Source organism: Euphorbia lathyris, chromosome 1 (assembly GCF_963576675.1).
Source record: "Euphorbia lathyris chromosome 1, ddEupLath1.1, whole genome shotgun sequence".
NCBI lineage: Eukaryota > Viridiplantae > Streptophyta > Magnoliopsida > Malpighiales > Euphorbiaceae > Euphorbia > Euphorbia lathyris.
Genome location: NC_088910.1, coordinates 36,286,504 through 36,306,951, shown reverse-complemented (window position 1 = coordinate 36,306,951; position 20,448 = coordinate 36,286,504). Strand labels below are relative to the sequence as shown.

Genomic DNA, 20,448 nt, shown 5'->3' with positions numbered 1-20,448 from the left:
CTTTCATCATCGACATCTTTTTCTTCCAGCAACATCATTCTTCTTCAAGCTTGTTCATCTTTGGCATTTTATTCTCTCTTCCATGGTGAACTAAATTCCAACTTCTAGCTAAAGGATTTAGGTCTTGAACAATGGAATTGTGAGATCATTCTGTACTTCATCTTTTTCATCTATTTCAAGTAATTGATTTCTATTTTGTTCTTATTCGTATTGCATGATTTAATTGAATCCTTGATTTGATTATTTACCTGCAATCGTTTCGCTAATTAGATGTTTTAAATACGTAATTGTTTAAATCATCTGATACAAGTAGCAAATAACATAGTTAATTGTGGAAAAGATTTTAACCTATGTTGTGAATTGATATTGATATGCTTTAAATAATCCCGCTTGTGTGATTATTGAGTAGCGTTAGTATCTCTTTTATATTTAATGCTTTCAATCAAATTAAATTCTAAAGCTTGTTTAGAACTATTTGATTGATTAGAGGTAATCAGTGAACGTTTCCTGATTATCTAAATGGTAAGAAGAGATAGGTTGTTAATGCTTTTTAATAACCATAGCTAATTTATTTGAAGGGTTGAAATTTATATTTTCTGTGATCGATGATCAATTTGTTCAATTCAAGACTCGAACCTAACCTCTGGCTAGAATCTTTCTCATACATATTTCTCATTTATTTAATTATTACTTGTTATTTTATATTCAATTCATTCCACAAACCAAACCCCCTTTTTACTTTTAATTGTTAGTTTCAAAAAGTTATAATTCGACTAGTCTCTGTGGATTCGACCCTACTCCACATTTACTACAGTTTTCTAGTTCCAAGAGTAGGTATTTATTTTTGGTGAATTCGACACTCATCAACAAGTATATAAAAAGCATATATATGTTATTTTGCTCGATACTTTTATTTATGACTTGATAATTTTATTTAATATGATGCAGGATTATTGATAACCATATTGTTTTGTTGATCACTTGTATCTTCCAACAATTTCCACAACCAGTAGCATGGCAGTACAAAATGATACCAGATGCTATTCTACAGAAATATTGGGAGGAGTTTAAGGTATTAAAAAATTAACTAAATTAATCATCACAAATACCTTTTCTCATTTGCTGCCTTTGTGTACTATTGTAAAGATTTTTGAATTAACATATATACTTATGGAAATATATGCAGAAGGATTGTGTATGGAACCCTTCGACGTATTCAGACGACATAATGAAGAAAGCATTCCTTAATAAACTCAAGGGATGATATGCTGGTATATTGAATAACATGCGAAAATCCAACAAAATGCCTCCATGGTGCCCTAAAGATGTATGGGATGCTTGGTGGAGTATGTGGGACACGAATGAGTTTAAGAGAAAAAGTGAGTTAGCAAGTAAAATAAGGGTAGGAAAATCTGGCATAGCGAAAGGTACCCATACTGGTGGCTCAGTATCCCATGCAAAAACTATAGAAAAACTGGTAAGTAAATTTTGATCCTTGTTCTGCTCTACTCTACTTGTTTTTACATGATAATGTTGCTTGTGAATGAGTTTATTATTAGCAATTTGATCAATCAGGGCATCATTACCATGTTCTGCTGTTTTATTTGATACTAATATGTGTTTGCTTCAGGAAAAAGAGCTTGGTAAGGCCTTGAATCCAGACCAGTTCTTCTTGTATGCACACAGAAAAGATCACGACAGAGTTACCTTCGTTAATGATCGCTGCAGAAAAATCCAAGTAAGAGTAGTTATTTATGTTATATGTTTTGCCTAATGATATGGCTGATACTAGTTCCATACATAAACCGCATATGAAAATCTCTGTTTGATTCATCCTTATCTGGTATTGGCCTATTGCATTTCTCATATTGATTGAGATAAAGTTGTTTTTTGGTATTATAGCTTTGTAGAGAATGATGGATTATTTTGTTTTATTTTTTGCTTGAATGATATGGTCCTTTAACTGACATGTTCATGTGTAAAGAGTCTTTTGAGGATTTTAATTTCTTGGGGGCATTGAAACTAAAAACAGTAATTAGTTTCTTACTGCAATTAGTTTTTTTTTTTTTTACAATTTGGTTTATTTCAGATAGTTACTACAATTTGGTTTATTTGGACCTTTCTAATTTGGTCATACCAAATTGGTCATTTCAGATAGTTACTGCAATTTGGTTTATTTGGACATTTGTCATATCAGATTTTGTCATTTCAGATTGGTCATTTCAGATAGTTACTGCAATTTGGTTTATTTGGACATTTCAGATTTAGTCATATTAGTTTGGTATATTTCGTATTGGTTTATTTCATATCAGATAGTTACTGCAATTGCTGAAATCATCCCTTTTAAACATTAAGAGCATTTTGTGTATCATTTTGCATATTGGTTTATTTCATATACTTACTATATTAATATTTCATTGTTCATTTTTTAGGAAAATTATGAACATCTCACTCAAGTTCAAGTTCAACATAGTACTGAGGAAGTTGTTGATTCCATTGATGAGTTACAAGCGTACTACAAGGCTACTGGAGGGCTTAATCAGGATGGAAATTTTTTTGGATTGGGTTCAGCTGCTTCCCAGTATTATCATGACAGCTATCCTAGAAATTCAAGAGCATCTTCCTCTTCAAGTTCTGTTGGTGCATCCAATTTAGGTGATAGTACTGGAATTTATGAGGTAAGAACTACACTTGAGACAGTACAGGAGCGCCTTAATGGCTTCAATGCCAATAGAAGCAGGTATATAGCACATCTAGAGCAAGTAACAGAATGAAACGATCAATTGGCTGAAGGTATACAATTGCTTGCCAGTGCAAATGAGGTGAGAGAGCTTCGGGAGAAATTGACAAATCTGGAGACACGAATTGGCCCATCTATCAATCAACTTCAAATTACTATCAATCATCTTCAAGCGAGTGTATGAAATTTAGAGCGTAGTTCTAAGTAAGATAAATTTAGGTGTTGGATAATGACATATATTTTGACTTAGTTTATTAGGTTAGCTTATATATTTTGAGATATGATGTTTTTCTAAAGAAATCATTGGGAAAACCCAATATTGACTAATAAATGAAACAATAATTTTCATGATCAATGATAATCAACTTAATTATAGCTTTTACAACTAAAAATAAACCACAATTAAATTTCACTTACTGTTGGTGGTATGGACATAAAGTACATCGCTTGAAACTTTGTGATTCCATCGCACGTGTCATGTATAATTATAGAACTTTCAGAGCTCTAATGAAATTCAGTTTCCGCTATATTAGTTGGGCAAAAGAATTCAATAGAATTCGAAGCAAATTTATTAACATATCGATCTTTAAGAGTCATGCATAATATTATATTAACTCTTATTTTAAGGAAAAACTAAAATTGAGATAAATTTAAAATAAAAGTTCAGATATCTTATAATATAAAAACTTGTATAATTGTTTGCACCAAAAAAAGTTTTCTTATTGCATACACTGGTTTACTCTTTTCATGGGATAAACTTTTCTTTTTAGCAAACTTTTTCTTAAAAGACATTTTAGAATTTTTTTTCTTAAAAGGCCTGTTTAGGAAACTTTTCATATTTTCCTAGTACATCGTTCAGTTAGGATTTCCTAGAGTGAACCTCAGTTTCCCTCAGGGCAAACATCTCAAATAGTGTACCTTAGGGGAAACGATCTAGTGTACCTTAGGGAAAACCAACTTCCTATAGTTTACCTTAGCGGAAACCATGTAGTGTACCTTAGGGGAAACCAACTTCCTATAGTGTACCTTAGGGGAAACCATATTGTGTACCTTAGGGGAAACCATGTAGTGTACCTCGTGAGAAACCAACTTCCTATAGTGTAACTCAGAGAAAACCAACTTCCTAGAGTGGACATCAGGGGGGACTTAAAGTAAACATAGGGGTACCAAGGGCCTATTAATATTTTAACGTGTTTTTTGTGAGCAAATTAAAAAGCAGGAAAAATCAGAAAGTGTACGTATCAATCCATCGTGGAAGTCAAAGTGGAGGTTATTCAATATGGTGGAGAACGTGGATTAGTGGAAAGAATGAGGAAGTTGCCTCCAATGTCTATAAAAGAAAGAAATCACGATGAACTCAGAGAACAACTCAACAACTCAACAGACCCAAGCAAAAATTCTAGCAAATTATCTCTAGACTTCAGCAATTTAGAATACTTAGTCATTCCCTTAGTTTTCCATTTTCAATTTTATTGCTCAGTTTGCAGACCTTCAGTTTAATTTTAATCCAAGCACATCATTTCCATTCAATTTTATTTTGTTTGTTCTTAATCATTTCTGTAAGGTCGGTATCGTTTTGATAATTGAATCTTTTGGTATTTTAGGTCTCTTTATTCCTTACAGTCGTTTGATATTTAAAAGTTAGAAAGCACACTCAATTTCATTTCATAGTTCGAGAATACTATAATTCTCTGACACGCTAGTATTTCCCACGAAAGAGCCAAACAACTAGAGAACCAAAAGTTCCTTCAAGCATGAAAGTGACACCTTCTTATGCGAGGCCGATGTTTGTATTTTTAGAATAACAAAATTTTGACACACCAACATTGCCAATATCAATAATGCCAGCCAGAGCAAAAACACACACCATATGTTGCAGGTTTCTACAATTCTTAGTTAAATACGAAAAGACAAACTCGGGAAGAAAGTATTTTTTCAGAGCTATACTGATGCGAGTAAAAAGAGCAAATTTATGAAGACGATCATTCATGGAAAAGAGCCTCAAAGTCCTAGTTTTCAACCAGAAATGGAAGAAACAGCCAAAAATTACAGTTCAATCAGGAATCTTCACGAATAGCCTCTCAATAGAACAGAACAGCTTAAACAACAGCATTAATGGGTCATTTGGAAGGAAATCGGATAAATGCGCGGGTCGAGCAAGTTACAGGAGAGAGAAAGAGAAGAAAAAACGTGGAAAGCAAGACAGCTTCCCATATTGTGCCAAGTGTAGGAAGATTGTTTACTTATCCGTACTTTTACCTTTTTTGTGACTTTTTGCCCTTGTAATTAGGGTTGATGTAAGGGGAGTATAAATAGGAGGAATGTTTTTATGATAGGTACCTCAGCATTGCCGCCACCATTAACTTAGATATTTTCTGTTATTATTTCTGTTTGAAGAATGTTTTTGGGAAGAACAAGTTGTTCACTCATGACAATGAGTGAGTAGTTCTTCTGCAGGCCTAGCCAGTCATTTAGACGGCGACTGTAAGTATCTCTTATCAATGAATGAAGTATTTTTATCCATGATTGAGTGTTATTAGTTTGCTTAAAAGAATGGATTACAATCGAATCTATTTGATAGTTGCCGAGGATGACACGAGAGTGCTCCGACGTAATGGACACATCTAATCGGCATATGTTGTAGTGGACAGATACGAAAACTACCACATATTGGGGTTTCTTATTGAATGCGCTCTGTTGCTTAATGCTGGTTTGTATGTTAGCGCAAGGAGACTTGGTTAATATTACTTACTTAGTACCTTTGGAAATGGGACACCGGACCTTAGTTACCTTAGAGAGAGAGACCCAACTCATGAATATAAATTGATATCATTCAGCGGTAAAAGTTAGGCACAGTTGTTCGTTAGGCGTATGTCTAGATATGTGCTTGTTTATCTTGAATTCATTCGTCTTACTTTCATCTTACTTTCCGTTTAAGTCTTTTATGATTATATTTTACACACCAACCAACCAATTTAAGGATCTAACACTTAAGGTAACCTATTCTTCTCACTAGAGAACAATCCCTGTGGAATACGACACTTGGTCTTACCAAATACCACATTCGACCTAGTACACTTGCTAGCGTCCATATTTAACACACCAAGTTTTTTGGCGCCGTTGCCGGGGATTATTTAAACTTAAGTTTTGAAGAATACGTATGCTTATTTCGTTACCTGTTAACCATCTGTTTGTCTAGTCTTTGGTTTTTCGGTTTCTAGTTTTGTATGCGAAGAGCAGGTGTTCCTATTCTTCCGATAGACGTGGTAATAGAAAGAACGTACAGAAGAAGGAGAAGAATACTTAGGCAAGCTAGACGCATCAGAATGGATCGCGAGGTCGAAATGCCAAACGACGAGAGACAGAATGAGAACCATGAGGAGGGTCATGGTGAAAATGAAAATAATAATAATGGTAACCAGAGACTGCGGATGAAGGATTACTCCAGGCCATCTACGGAGGGTCATTCGTCGTGCATCGTCTTACCAGAGGAAGGCAATCGAATGTTCGAAGTGAAAGCATCAATGGTTCAAATACTACAAACAGCTGTGCAGTTTGGAGGGTATCCAAATGAAGATCCAAATGTGCACATCCAAGACTTTGTCACCATGTGCAACACATTTCGTACCCACAGAAATGATAGTGATGAGGTTATCCGACTCAAACTGTTTCCGTTTTCCTTGAAGGACAAGGCGAGGAATTGGTTAAAGAATTTACAACCAGGATCTATCACGAACTGGGAGGAGATGGCTACCATGTTTTTAATGAAATATTTTCCGCCCAGACAAGCAATCAAGTTGAGGAATGAAGTTTCTCATTTTTTTCAAGAAGAGGATGAGTCCTTATCTGAAGCATGGGAAAGATACAAAGAACTGTTAAGAAGAGTACCAAATCATGGGATACCTATATGGATGCAAGTGCAAAACTTCTATAATGGAGTGACCAACGCATACAAAATACAAATTGAATCAGTGGCCAATGGGAACCCCGAAGAACTGGAACCTTAAGCATTGTATGAGTTAATAGAGAGAGTGGTCAATACCAGTTACAACTGGCACTCCGTGAGAGCTGATGGAAAGAGAGTCACGAACACCGTAAACAGTGAGGAAATTAGCAAGTTATCTTCACAGATGGAACAACTGGTCAAAACAATGGGGAAGATGAACGTCTCAGCAGTCAACACGCAACCCTCTGCTCCGATGGAGATACTATCACCTGATGGTTGTGATTTCTGCAGTGGACCTCATCGACCAATAGATTGTCCAGGAACCAAACCAGGAGCATCAATGCAGGAACAGTGTGATTTTATTGCCCGCCAACCACCGAATCCTTATTCAAACACCTATAACCGAGGGTGGAGAAGCCATCCTAACTTCTATTGGCAGGATAATCAGAGACAACCAGCTATGCAGCAATCCTATAGACAAGAGTTCCCACGACTAGCATACCAAACACAACAAGGCAGCTCATCTAACCAACAGTATCAGCGCCAATCAAATGTTCAACAAGAAGGAAAACCTGATCTAGAGGCCATGATGATGCAATTCATGAAACAGACACAATCATCCATAAAGAATCTCGAGACTCAAATCCAGCAATTTGCCACAGCTATTTCCTCAAAAGAAAAAGGCGCTCTTCCAAGTAACATCGTAACCAATCCAAAAGAAGAAGTCAATGCCATCATATTAAGAGGAGGTAAAGAATTGAGGAATAGTGGTGAAAAATCTCTTGCAGATAAAGAAGATGACGCAGAATCCAATGATCAACCACCTGTGCCTCAAAGCAAGAAAGATAAACAAGTGGTTGAAGACAAACCAGACACGTCTTGTTATCAACCAAGGGTTCCATACCCAGAACGACTGAAGCAACATAATTGCGAGAAAAGACATAAGAGCTTTCTAGAACAATTGACAAAGCTGCACATCAACATTCCATTCATCGAAGCTTTGTTTGAAATGCCCATGTATGTCAAATTCTTGAAGGATCTGCTGACCAACAAGAAGAAACTGGAAAGTGTAGGCATGGTGCAACTGAATAGGGACAGCTCATCAATCTCACAAGCTAAACAACAAATTCCTAAAAAGCTCAAAGATCCAGGGAGTTTTTCTATACCTTGTTCAATAGGAACACTTACTATTCAGAATGCTTCATGTGATCTAGGAGCCAACATTAATCTTATGCCATACTCAATCTATAGGCAATTAGGATTAGGGGAACCAAGACTAACAAAGGTCACGGTCCAATTAGCGGACCGATCAATTCGATACCCTAAGGGTATCATTGAAGACATTTTGGTTAAAGTCGGAAATTTCATATTGCCTGTCGACTTTGTTATAATGGACATTGCGGAAGATTTGGAAGTTCCCATAATTTTGGGACGACCGTTCCTAGCCACAGGCAGGGCTGTCATTGATGTGCACAAAGGGCAGCTTGTCCTTAAAATCAATAATGAAGAAATAGTATTTAAGATGCATGAAGCAGTTCGTTACGCTTCAATTTCTGATGATTCATGTTACTTTCTAGATACACAAGATAATGATTTGTTCTTGCAGGAGCAAGTTGATAAGGCAAAACATCAAAAGGAGGAACAACTGTTTGATCTAGACCAAGACGGGAGTAATAGTGAAGGCCCTGACAATGAAGAACATGATAATCTTCCTGACATAGATCCCGAAAAGGAGAGTGAGGAGAGATGTCCCGAACTAAAACAGTTGCCTGACCACCTGGAATACGCATTTCTAGATCCACCAAACAGTAGACCAGTCATCATTTCGACAACATTGACAAAAGACTAGAAGGAACAGTTACTCACCATCCTGAGGAGGCACACGACTGCTCTAGCATGGAAAATCGAAGATATAAAAAGAATCAGTCCGACCATCTGCATGCACAAAATTTTAATGGAAGAGGATCACCGACCAACTGTGCAACAGCAAAGATGACTAAATCCACACATGAAGGACGTTGTGAAAGCAGAAGTGATAAATGTTGGGAATTAGGCTAAGGTATAGCAGCGGAAATATAAATTTTTTAGCCTACTTCCTTTTAACCATAGGATCCGTTAATCGTTATTTCATATAAAGAGGGATAAGAAGAAATACCTTTTGAAGAACAATCTACCGTTGTTAAAGAAGCGCCCACAATTCTTCTCCGAGTTCCCAAGCACGAAGTATAACACGGTGAGGTTAAGTTAGAATCAACCGTATGAGATGCAACCAAAATAGATTGCCTCTAATTAACCAACACAAGATCAAAGAAAAGGGAGATAGATGAAATTAATCAATCGATGGAAGCCGTATGAATTCTTGTCCACGAACTAGGGGAGTCGAATTCTTTCTTTTTCTGTAAGGTAGGGATTTCGAAAATCACTTGTGCTAGTTAGAGAGGGTTGACCGAAATTCATGTATAGAGGGGGTATATATAATCACTTGTATCTAAACCCTAGTTAGATAGGAATAGGTTACTTAATAGGAATTCAATTTGGAATAGAATTCCCAATTATTATCTCATTATATATCTAATATATCTAGGATAATAATAAATAACCTAATTGGATAATAATAGGAGTATATTAATCTAATTAAAACTCCTAACTTAATTATCTCTTAATTAATTTAATTCACAAACCTAATCAAATTAGGATTAATGGAATTAAAATAATTCCTTATTTATTACATACAAATTTCGGCCCCCCTCTATTTAAATGGGCCTTACTGGGCTCAATTGGGCTTCCATCTATTACTGACATCCATCTCTCTTTTGGTTCCAAGTCTTATGTGTGATCCATTAGGTTCTTACTACTTCTGGCCGTATGCAACTATTAAATTAATTTCTTCAAGAATTATATTTAATCCTTGCATAACGGAATGATGTACTGAGTATGTTATTGGCAAGTCTGTAATCATTCCCCCAGAGTCTGTTAAGAAGACAGGTTGATTCTGTCGTTAACCCTTCCGTATTAGTTACGGTATAATTCGATCCTTTATCAACTACATCCTTGAACTGAATCTTATGACTATGGGTGATGTCAAGTCACATATAGCGAGACGTTCGTTTTACTTGTATAGGCCGAGTCAACTCAAATAGATAGGTTAAGTGAAATCTGTATTTCTTACTCTTAAGCTATCACCTTGCAAGGATTTAGAGTCGAGTCTTCCACAAGCGATCCTTGGATGTATCTCCCATTAATCGGGAGTGATAAATGCTCAATCCAATGTATAACTACCCTGATATTACCTCCTGTGACACCCAACCTTTGCCGTTCACACCCCAGAGTCATCTCTGTTAAGGATCGTGGGACAGCAGGATCAAAGTCTCACATTCAGTAATTCAGGATGACCAATTAACATTCCTTTGAGTCTGAGGATTAGTTATACCTATTAATACCAATGAGATGAACAGGTGACAAGGATGAATCTACCCATCCTGTTATCTCAAATCGGATCCCCAATCCTAATGAACGACGTTTCATCGGATCTATGTAACTGTCTAGATATCTATATATATGAAGCTTGTGAGATCAGCTTTCTGTCGGACAGAAGACATTGTTACATACAAGTCTCAACAGTGATATATCAATCCTAAACATATCACTTGACTTGGGGTGGTTTTAAGTTTATTAGTTTATTATAAAGTTTTGTCTCACTTCATTCTTGTATGAACACTTTATAATCACTTTAAACAAACTTACGGATTTCCTTTTATTAGACTTTATTTAGTGCTTAAAAGGGATTGCCTTTATATAGTTATAAAACATATATCTCATTAAAACAAATGATATAAAGAACAATTCATTTACATTAAGTTTGTATCCTACAACAATTATCTATAGGACACTAAACCCCAACATACTCCCACTTGGACTAAAGCCAATTGTTTCTAAAACTTATCCCAGTAGAAGTTAAATGACGATCATGTACTTTCTGGGTTAAAGGCTTTGTCAACGGATCTACAACGTTGTCCTCTGTAGGTACTCTTTCTATTCTTACATCTCCTCTAGCCACAATGTCTCTTATGATGTGGTATCGCTTTAGGTAGTGCTTGGATGCATTATGAGACCGTGGTTCCTTTGCTTGCGCAATGGCTCCATTGTTATCACAGTACAGAGTAATGGGATTGACAATGTCAGGCACCACACCTAGTTCTGTAATGAACTTTCTAATCCAAACTGCTTCCTTTGCTGCTTCCACAGCAGCGATGTACTCTGACTCGGTCGTAGAGAAAGCTACGCTTCCCTGCTTGGAACTCTTCCAACTGACCGCGCCCCCATTCAAGATAAACAGGTATCCTGATTGGGATTTAAAATCATTCTCATCTGTGAGATGACTAGCGTCTGAAAATCCTTCAATTTTCAGATCTCCTTCTCCGTACACTAGGAACATATCTTTAGTCCTTCTCAAGTACTTAAGAATGTTCTTGACGGCAATCCAATGCTCGTCTCCCGGATTCCATTGGTAACGGCTCGTTACAGATAACGCGAATGCTACGTCAGGTCTAGTGCATATCATAGCATACATAATCGAACCGATCGCGCTGGCATACGGGACTACAACCATGCGTCGTTTGTCATCATCAGTTTTAGGACATTGATGATTGTTTAACTTTACTCCATGTAGCATGGGTAAGTTACCTCGTTTCGATTCAAGCATGATAAACCGATTTAGCACCTTTTCAATGTATGTAGCCTGTGAAAGACCAAGCAGTCTTCTCGATCTATCTCTATAGATCTTTATACTAAGTATATAAGCTGCTTCACCAAGGTCTTTCATTGAGAAGTTACCGGATAACCATACTTTTACCGACTGTAATAGAGCAATGTCATTTCCCATTAACAGTATATCGTCCACATATAGTATGAGAAATGCTATAGAGCTCCCACTTGTTTTCTTGTAAATGCAAGCTTCTTCGCAATTTTGTTCGAAACCAAATTGTTTTATGGTTTCGTCAAAACGCTTATTCCAGCTTCTAGATGCTTGCTTGAGTCCATAAATGGATCTCTGAAGTTTGCAAACTTTATTTGCATCCTTTGATATGAAACCTTCAGGCTGCATCATGTATACATCCTCAAGCAGGTTTCCATTTAGGAAAGCTGTTTTCACATCCATTTGCCAAATCTCATAATCGTAGTGAGCGGCAATAGCAAGCATGATTCTGATTGATTTGGACATAGCAACAGGAGAGAAGGTTTCGTCATAATCAACACCTTGTTTCTGATGATATCCTTTTGCTACCAACCTAGCCTTGTAGGTGCTAACCTTTCCATCCATGCCAGTCTTCTTTTTGAAGATCCACCTGCACCCAATGGGAATTATCCCTTCGGGTGGATCAACCAAAGTCCACACTTGGTTAGTATACATGGAATCCATTTCAGAATCCATGGCCTCAAGCCATGCTTTAGAATCTGGACTAGTAAGAGCCTCTTCGTAGTTTTTGGGTTCGTCGTCTAACACGGGAACCCCGTTATCATCTCCCACTAGAAAACCATATCTAACTGGGAGTTCACGAACTCTTCGTGATCTACGAATAGGTGCCACTGGGGTCTCATCTAATGGGACTTCTTCGGGTACCTCAACCGCTTCTGTTGTTTCAGTCGGTGTTTCTTCCTCTTGAACTTCGTCGAGTTCAATCACGCTTCCCTTTTGTGTTTCTTCGAGAAACTCTTTCTCTAAGAAGGTTGCGTGCTTGGATACTATTACTTTCTGATCATCTGGATGATAGAAGTAATACCCTATGGTTTCCCTGGGATATCCAATGAAGAAACATTTATCAGATTTAGAATCTAATTTGTCGGACGCAATGCGTTTGACATACGCTGAACAACCCCATACTCTCATAAACGAGAACACGGGTTTCCTACCAACGAACAATTCATATGGTGTGGAACAAGCGGATTTAGTTGGTACTCGGTTCAGGGTGAAGAGGGCAGTTTCTAAGGCATAGCCCCAGAACGTCTTTGGAAGTAAGGCCATGCTCATCATGGATCGTACCATATCTAATAGGGTACGGTTTCTCCTCTCGGATACACCATTGTGTTGTAGTGTATAGGGAGGTGTCCATTGTGAGCATATCCCACATTCAGTTAGATAATTCAGAAAATCATCAGAAAGATATTCGCCACCTCGATCGGATCGAAGCGTCTTTATTTTCTTTCCTAATTGATTTTCTACTTCATTCTTGAAGCATTTGAACTTGTCAAAAGCTTCTGATTTGTGCCTCATCAAGTAGATGTAACCATATCGAGTATGGTCATCTATGAAGCTAATGAAGTATCTGAATCCTCCTCTTGCTTGGACTGACATAGGACCGCATACATCTGAATGAATGAGTCCTAGAGTGTCTGATACACGCTCACCTTTATTGCTAAAGGGTGTCTTTGTCATTTTACCTTTTAAACATGATTCGCATGTTTCCAATGATTCGGAATCGATTGGATCTATAAGCCCATCTGAATGTAGCTTTAGCATGCGTCTCTTGTTTATATGGCCTAAACGACAATGCCACAAGTAAGTTGAATTATCTAGCTTATGTCTTTTGGTATCAATTGCAAAAGCAGGAATTTTGTTATCTAACACATAAATCCCATTTTGTGAAATTCCTGAAAAGTAAAAGATCGAATCTTTATAAATATTGCAACTCTTGTCTTTTATTGAAATATGAAAACCGTCGTCAACAAGACGGCTAATAGAAATAATGTTACGAGACATCTCAGGAACGTATAAATAATTTCTTAATTCTATTACAAGCCCAGAGGGCAAAGGTAAAACATAATCTCCAATTGCGAGGGCGGCAACTCTTGCTCCATTTCCAACTCGCAAGTTTATGCTTCCTTTCTTTAGTTCCTTAGTCTGATTTAGCTCCTGCATATTTGTACAAATATGAGATCCACATCCGGTATCAAAGTACCTAAGATTCAGACAGTGAAACTGTATTTATTTCAATATAAAACATACCAGATGCTGAAGCACCATTATTTGCCTTCTCGTGGAAGGTTAGGTACTCCATGCAGTTCCTCCTCCAATGCTCCAAGTCACCACAATAGTGGCACTTTCCTTTGGGCTTCTTTGGTTCCTTTCCCTTCGTTTCGGTGAGCACAGCCCCCTTACATTTATCAAGATGGTTTGGATTGGGAGAGACCCCTTTCCTTTTTCTCGATCCTTCAATAGCAAGGGCCAGTATCTCCTCGTTTTCTTTTATAATGGGCTCGACTGACTCGAGCATATGTGCAAGCTCTACAAGAGAGGTTTGCAAGCCACTCATTTGGTAGTTCATTATGAACTGTGAGTAACTCTCGGGGAGGGACTGAAGAAGTAAGTTTTCACTTAGTTCATGGTCCATCGCATCTCCAATACTAGAAAACTTGGTGATAAGGCTGATCATCTTTGCACAATGTGCCATTACAGATGTGCCCACCTGCATCTTGCTTTTATATAACTCCTTGGTTATTTCGAAGCGTTCGCACCGAGTTTCATTCACAAATAACTCTTTGAGGTGCTTGACCATGGAATAGGCATCCATATCTGAATGTAGTTGCCTTTTAACTTTCGGTGTCAGAGATGCAAGTATGATGTCCCTCGTTTGATCATCATCAGATTTATGCTTCAAGTAAGCATAAAATTCTTGGTAGGGAGCATCATCAGTTGGGTAAGGGGGTATCGGTGTATCAAGTACATACCATTTCCTCTCGAACTTCAAAACAATTTTGAGGTTACGAAACCAGTCGGTGAAGTTTGAACCATTCAATTTGTTATCGGTAATGATGTAACGCAGATCAGTGTTAGTCATGATTTTAAGAGTGTGTGTTTAAACAAAACCTGAGAGTGAGAAAGAGTAAACGTATGTCATTCATTTGCTTTAAAGTATAACAATCTAAAATTATAGGCCTTTTAATTTATTTCAGATTGCTCCCACTATTTTGCCAAATTAATAGCCCTCCATATTAATTCGAAGAATTTCACAAATCCTTTAGTGAGCTAGGATCCTAACTCTTGAGATTTCGCCTTGAGTTTGCTCAATAAGCTAGTCTCATTTGTTAGGTAGATTCATGTAATCAATCACATCTTGAATGTGACTCCTAGGTTATTGGGTTACTAACCACATTAGTAACTAATATGCTATTCACATTAATCCCAACCATATTGCCCATTAGTTTATGACAACATGAGTTTGCTCATCCAATTATCATAATCTAATTTAAGTATTACCCCATATTCATGAAAGAATGACTTTCGATAATTCAGGTGTTACCATAAGACCCCGAGCTTGAGTTTGCTCAATAACCCAAAGGCCCCCAGTACTGCCGGCTGAATTATAATATTAGGGAGGGGCAACCGATTTTAAAAACTTGCTTATTTACTTAACTTTTAACGAGGGATTTTATTTAGGTCTCATAATCTAACTTTGTCTTGATTTGCTTTAGCATACATCAGACACATACATTCACATACATTGGCGTTATGGACATATCATCTAAATTATTCCGTCGAGCCAGAGACGGAATAAAAGGAAAAACCTAAGGAAATACTAACTATTACATATTTCTCTTTAGGTCCTCCGTCTTCTCCATGGCGCCTTGAAATTTACATATTAATTTCTATACTACTATAAGAAAACTTCAATTGAATTGAAGGGAATCAGATGAGAGGAGAAATTACAATAGATAGTAGAAAGGCAGGACGCGCAGGCCCTATTTCAAAAATACCAAAAGACTAAAAGAGGGTCCAAATATGTTCATAACTTCAAACATGCATAGACTCAATTAAATAAATTTAATTGGTTGATTACATAACCGGCTTATGTAATATTTAGGTTCATCATATTAACTCGTCAAATTAACTTTCATCCAATTTTACTTCTAATCGTTTTGTATCTTTATATTAATTCTTAGATTAATATAACCATATAAAACGTCGATTATGCATGTCCCAATTATTTTGATTTCAATTCATTTAACACTTTGATTTACAACTTGGTAAAAACAAACTTTTAAACGAATTTTCATTCGATAATCAAAACAGAAAACTATTAATTTCCGAAACATATATTTATATATTCAAGTTATATTCAAGCCGATTTTAACGATTAAAATCAAGTGGGATTTGGGTCGGGGCCCGAAACTGGGCTGCTGCCGCCGCGAGGCAGCAGCCGCGCGACAGCGGCTGGTCGCGCCGTGATGCGCGACCCGAGCCGCTGTCGTATTTATTTATTTTTTTAAAAAACATATATATATATATATATATATATATATATATATCAGATTTTAAAATGGTTTTAAAAACGATTTTCAGAAATAGGAAAAACTACAATAGATTTCCGTTTTATCTTTTAGAATTAATAAAACTAATTTTATTAACCTAACTATAAAACTAATAGATTTTATTATAATGATTATCAACCGAAATAATTAGGAACATACGCATAATCTATTTTAATTAACAATTAACTAAAATTCATTTATCTTTAGAATCAATTAATCAAACATTTTGTTAATTAATCCTAACCATAAATATTTATTCAATCCTATTGAAAAACTTCTAAATTTTCATATATGAAATAACGGATTTAACGATGGCTCTGATACCACTGTTGGGAATTAGGCTAAGGTATAGCAGCGGAAATATAAAAAATTTAGTCTACTTCCTTTTAACCATAGGATCCGTTAATCGTTATTTCATATAAAGAGGGATAAGAAGAAATACCTTTTGAAGAACAATCTACCGTTGTTAAAGAAGCGCCCACAATTCTTCTCCGAGTTCCCAAGCACGAAGTATAACACGGCGAGGTTAAGTTAGAATCAACCGTATGAGATGCAACCAAAATAGATTGCCTCTAATTAACCAACACAAGATCAAAGAAAAGGGAGATAGATGAAATTAATCAATCGATGGAAGCCGTATGAATTCTTGTCCACGAACTAGGGGAGTCGAATTCTTTCTTTTTCTCTAAGGTAGGGATTTCGAAAATACTTGTGCTAGTTAGAGAGGGTTGACCGAAATTCATGTATAGGGGGTATATATAATCACTTGTATCTAAACCCTAGTTAGATAGGAATAGGTTACTTAATAGGAATTCAATTTGGAATAGAATTCCCAATTATTATCTCATTATATATCTAATATATCTAGGATAATAATAAATAACCTAATTGGATAATAATATGAGTATATTAATCTAATTAAAACTCCTAACTTAATTATCTCTTAATTGATTTAATTCACAAACCTAATCAAATTAGGATTAATGGAATTAAAATAATTCCTTATTTATTACATACAAATTTCGGCCCTCCCTCTATTTAAATGGGCCTTACTGGGCTCAATTGGGCTTCCATCTATTAATGACATCCATCTCTCTTTTGGTTCCAAGTCTTATGTGTGATCCATTAGGTTCTTACTACTTTTGGCCGTATGCAACTATTAAATTAATTTCTTCAAGAATTATATTTAATCCTTGCATAACGGAATGATGTACTGAGTATGTTATTGGCAAGTCTGTAATCATTCCCCCAGAGTCTGTTAAGAAGACAGGTTGATTCTGTCGTTAACCCTTCCGTATTAGTTACGGTATAATTCGATCCTTTATCAACTACATCCTTGAACTGAATCTTATGACTATGGGTGATGTCAAGTCACATATAGCGAGACGTTCGTTTTACTTGTATAGGCCGAGTCAACTCAAATAGATAGGTTAAGTGAAATCTGTATTTCTTACTCTTAAGCTATCACCTTGCAAGGATTTAGAGTCGAGTCTTCCACAAGCGATCCTTGGATGTATCTCCCATTAATCGGGAGTGATAAATGCTCAATCCAATGTATAACTACCCTGATATTACCTCCCGTGACACCCAACCTTTGCCGTTCACACCCCAGAGTCATCTCTGTTAAGGATCGTGGGACAGCAGGATCAAAGTCTCACATTCAGTAATTCGGGATGACCAATTAACATTCCTTTGAGTCTGAGGATTAGTTATACCTATTAATACCAATGAGATGAACAGGTGACAAGGATGAATCTACCCATCCTGTTATCTCAAATCGGATCCCCAATCCTAATGAACGACGTTTCATCGGATCTATGTAACTGTCTAGATATCTATATATATGAAGCTTGTGAGATCAGCTTTCTGTCGGACAGAAGACATTGTTACATACAAGTCTCAACAGTGATATATCAATCCTAAACATATCACTTGACTTGGGGTGGTTTTAAGTTTATTAGTTTATTATAAAGTTTTGTCTCACTTCATGCTTGTATGAACACTTTATAATCACTTTAAACAAACTTACGGATTTCCTTTTATTAGACTTTATTTAGTGCTTAAAAGGGATTGCCTTTATATAGTTATAAAACATATATCTCATTAAAACAAATGATATAAAGAACAATTCATTTACATTAAGTTTGTATCCTGCAACGATTGTCTATAGGACACTAAACCCCAACAATAAAACCCATCGAGGCAGGAATCATTTACTCTATTCCAATAGTATGTGGACCAGTCCTGTTCAAGTTGTTCCTAAGAAGGGAGGAACCACCGTGGTTAAAAATGACAAAGATGAGCTCATCCCCACCAGAACAATCACAGGGTGGCAAATGTGCATTGACTACAGGAAGCTCAACGAAGCAACCAGAAAGGATCACTTCCCTCTACCCTTTATTGATCAGATGTTGGAGAGACTAGCTGGTTATCAATTCTATTGTTTCCTCGACGGATACTCCGGGTATAATCAGATCCACATCTGCACCAAAGATCAAGAAAAGACAACATTTACCTGTCCATATGGGACCTTCGCGTACAAACAAATGCCATTTGGGCTGTGCAATGCCCCAGCGACATTTCGGAGGTGCATGATGGCCATATTTCATGACATGATCGAGAAAACAGTAGAAATATTTATGGACGATTTTTCGGTTTATGGAACATCCTTCGAAGCTTGTTTGGAGAACTTAGAAGCTGTTCTAGAACGCTGCACGGAAACACAGTTAGTCCTAAATTGGGAAAGTGCCACTTTATGGTAACAGGGGGTATTGTACTTGGTCAGAAAATATCGAGAAAAGGGTTGGAATTTGACAAAGCTAAAGTAGAGGTAATCGAGAAACTACCTGCGCCCAAAACGGTCAAAGACATTCGAAGTTTTTTGGGACACGCTGGCTTCTACAGGCGATTCATCAAGGACTTCTCAAAGATTGCACAACCACTCTCTGCACTACTACACAAAGAAGTTGACTTCATATTCATAGATGAGTGCAACCAGGCATTCGAACAGATCAAGAAGCTTCTGACACATGCACCTATACTCACCGCACCAAATTAGGACGCACCATTCGAACTCATGTGCGATGCCAGTGATCTCAGTGTAGGGGCTATTCTTGGACAACGAATCAATAAGAAGTTTAAGCCCATACACTATGCTAGCAAAACTCTGAATGACGCTCAACAGAATTACACAACCACAGACAAAAAGTTGCTTGCAGTGGTCTATGCGTTTGATAAATTTCGTCCCTATCTCGTGCTCTCCAGAGTAACTGTTTACACCGATCATTCTGCCTTGAAATACCTGTTCGCCAAGAAGGACGCTAAACGACGACTAATACGATGGTTGCTACTCTTACAAGAGTTTGATTTAGAGATCAAGGATAAAAAGGGATGAGAAAATCTAGCAGATGATCACTTATCCAGAATACAAACAAGCACGGAAATCGAACAATCCGAGATCCTCGAACATTTTCCTGATGAACAACTGTTTGCCATTTCCACGCTCCCTTGGTTTGCTGACATTGCGAATTTCTTAGCGTGCAAAATAAAACCTTTTTGATATTCTACTAATAGAAAATGAAAGTTTTATTCTGATATTAAATATTACATTTGGGAGGAACCTTATCTATTTAAATTATGTGCAGACCAACTCCTGCGAAGATGTGTGACTAAAGAAGAAGGAATGGAGATCTTGCAAAAATGCCACGCTGCGGAATCAGGCGGTCACTTTGGGGCCAATCGAACAACTGCAAAGGTTTTTCAAGCAGGTTTCTTCTGGCCCACCATATACAAAGATGCGCAACAGTTCGTTCAGCGATGCGATGACTGTCAACAAACAGGCAATATCTCTGCCCAAAACGCCATGCCTCTAAACAACATCGTTGTTTGCGAGATTTGTGATGTATGGGGTATCAACTTCATGGGACCATTTCCCATCTCTTTTGCAAATCAGTATATCCTAGTCGCTGTAGACTATGTGAGTAAATGGGTAGAAGCATGCGCGTGTCCCTCGAATGATGCCAATGTAGTAATAAAATTTTTGAAACAATTGTTTACCCGATTTGGAGTACCAAGGGCAGTTACAAGTGATCAAGGTACTCATTTCTGTAACCAATTATTTGAGAAACTACTTCAAAAATACGGTGTCACGCATCGTATTGCCACACCATACCACCCCCAAACGAGTGGACATGTGGAATTATCAAACAGGGAGCTGAAGAGAATTTTAGAGAAAACAGTCAATTCTTCACGAAAGGACTGGTCTCTAAAACTCGATAATGCATTATGGGCTTACCACACAGCCTATAAAACACCCATAGGGATGTCCCCTTTCCGGCTCCTGTTCGGAAAGGCATGCCACCTCCCTGTTGAATTAGAACATAAAGCATACTGGGCACTAACATTTCTAAATTTTGATGATCAGGATGTTAAGCTAAACAGGTGTGCTCAGTTGAAT

General features: G+C 37.0%; 1 non-coding gene across 1 annotated transcript; it reads right to left on the bottom strand.

Annotated features, from left to right (window-relative positions):
• Positions 1 to 6,534: 6,534 nt before the first annotated feature.
• Positions 6,535 to 6,641, bottom strand: LOC136216191 (small nucleolar RNA R71). The gene has a single exon (XR_010683181.1). It is a non-coding gene; the product is annotated as a small nucleolar RNA R71 (small nucleolar RNA).
• Positions 6,642 to 20,448: the final 13,807 nt, after the last annotated feature.